Source organism: Mastomys coucha, unplaced genomic scaffold, assembly GCF_008632895.1.
Source record: "Mastomys coucha isolate ucsf_1 unplaced genomic scaffold, UCSF_Mcou_1 pScaffold23, whole genome shotgun sequence".
Lineage (NCBI taxonomy): Eukaryota > Metazoa > Chordata > Mammalia > Rodentia > Muridae > Mastomys > Mastomys coucha.
The window spans coordinates 7,435,963-7,438,390 of record NW_022196906.1 but is presented as its reverse complement, the minus strand read 5'-3'; the positions used below and the strand labels follow the sequence as shown (position 1 = coordinate 7,438,390).

Here is a 2,428-nt window from a genome sequence, read left to right as displayed (position 1 = left end):
CAACCAGTTCGTCCATATCCACTCTGCAGCTTCCAACCAGTTCGTCCACATCCACTCCGCAGCTTCCACTTGTTTCTGAGACAATTCAAGAAAAGCTGGCTTTGATTTTCTAAATCTTTTGATTTGTAGAGTTAAGAGAAAAAAAAAAGGAAAAGAAAAAAAATCAATGCTAAGATAAAATATTGGAAGCCATATGAGTTATGCTGACTTAAAATGCCAAATACTAAAGAATTTAGAAATCAAATTGATCTCAGATTAAAAGCCCCCTTCCTTCCTACCAGTAAAAGAGGAATTATGAATCCACACAGATGAGATATCTCCATATCTAGACTGTAGGGCTTGTCATTTCCTAAAAGCAGGTCTCCAATATTATTTTGTTTATGAAACAGCCAAAGGGATGGCAAGTTGGTGTTCAGTTAAGTGCTATCTCTTCCAAATATCTTGATTGGACTGGGCAGGGTTGGGATGGGTGTTTCAGGTAGTACAGGACACCAAACCCAAAATGTTCCTGAAGGCTTCAGGGCTCATTTCATACTAACTTTTTGTCCATTGAGAGAGAAAGCCTGGGGTATAGATCTCATTTTTTTTTCCAAAAAATTAAGACCCCTAAGCATATGTCTTAAAGGACTTACATTGTCTGACAATGAGGTCAGTCCTCCTGCAGGGTCTGTGGTGTACCTCTCAGTTGCCTAACAACTTTGTTTACATAATCCTGTTTCATTGCTGGCTGAGTTACAATGGCATGGAAACGTGTAATGCCAGGAGGTACCTAATGGCTACGTGGGATGCTGTGCTGAGGTGGGCAGTTTTTCTCTGTGAATGCCACCAGCACTTCTGTTTGCTCATCCTGGCTCTCTCGACCCATAGTGTTCATTACACAGGATATTCAAGGAATGGATGACAATCTTTGAGAGGCATGGAAAATGGGCATGATGGTGGCAAAGAGATGAGGCAGGAGGATCAGAAGGTGCAGGTCATCCTTAGCAAGTCTGAGGCCAGCCTGAGCCACATAAAATCTTTCTACAAACAAACAAACAAACAAACAAACAAACAAGCAAACAGCATACGTACAGAACAGACATATTAGGATTAATGTAATATATTGAGAGAATTTCTTAAGACATTGTTTTTACGGGATAAAAACTTATGTAGGAATTCTGGGTTAATTTCAATTTAGGTTGTATTTAGATTACTTCAAAACCTACAAAAAAAGATTTGAAGTTCACTTGTGACAAAGCCACACAAAGACAAGAATAGTCATCAGAGACTTTCACTGGAGATAAAGTTCTACTAACTCTATGTGGATATGGATAGCACTTTCTAGAAGGAGTTCTGAAGTAAGACACACACATGCGTGTACACACACACACACACACACACACACACACACACATATACGCACGCACAACTTCAGTAGCAGCACAAAACATCCTTTGTTGCCGGACGTGAGAAAAACACACTTGTTTCTAAAAAAAGCTATAGGAAGGAAGTGGAAGGGCCTCGGGGTGCGGGGGAGAGCAAAGGAATGCATTTGGGTTCCTTTAGACACATTAGACAGCCATGGCTCTCTCTAGAGGGGCAGAAGGTCAGTAAGTGCAGTCAAATCTCTGGGGCTAATTCCTTCCTAAACTCTAGGTGTGTTCTCAGCCAAACTGTGTTGAAAACCCTGACAGATGTTTGTTGTTCTGGCATTAAGTTGCCCCAAGTTTAAAAAAAAAAATCTCTAAAAAGTAAAAATCAAAGCAACCCAGACACCTGCATTTGATTCTAATTTTACACATCTCAAAACAAGTGAGGTTGTCGAAGGAGAATTACAAAGAAGTGTAAGCCCAGAGCAGACAGCCAAGACAGTATCGTGCTGAAACCCTGCAAAACCCAGGAAATGTGTCTTAAAAGATAAACTGAGGCCTCAGTCAAAAACAGATGTGCCTCCATCAAGGTGCTCCGTGTCTCCTCACTGTGTTCAGGAGAGAGTGAGATGGACTAGCCAGCTCTACCTGACCAGACTGTGGTGAATGAAGGCTAAGTGATGCCTTGGTACCTCTGAGGTAGAGGTCCTCCAGCCGCAGCCTTCTGCTCCGTTCCCCTTGCGGATGTGAAAGCTGAGTCCTTGTCTGAAGTGAGGAAGCAGGAAAGTGGAATCAAATGTCATTTGTGTCCCTGAAGCCCCTCTCCACTCGCTGCTACTTCTCTCTAGTTCTTTATTGCTTGGCCTGTACTCAGGCCAGGGAGGAACAGGAAGATATTCACCAGGGATTCTTGGGACTCTGAGCTTTTCTGAAAATGGACCCAGCACAGTACATTTCCCTCTTCCTCCTGCCTGAATGGGTGTCTGTGTCCCGGGCCAGCCTTTTCTGGATGAGAGGAGGGGAAAACCACAGATGGGAAATGAGGAATGTGGAATGGTGGGGTGGGGAATGGGGGATGT

At 43.0% G+C, this 2,428-nt stretch overlaps 1 protein-coding gene across 1 annotated transcript in view; it reads right to left on the bottom strand.

Annotated features, from left to right (window-relative positions):
• Maml2 (mastermind like transcriptional coactivator 2) overlaps window positions 1–2,428 on the bottom strand; it is a 323,159-nt gene that overhangs the window by 240,264 nt on the left and 80,467 nt on the right. The gene's annotated exons all lie outside the window — the stretch shown is intronic.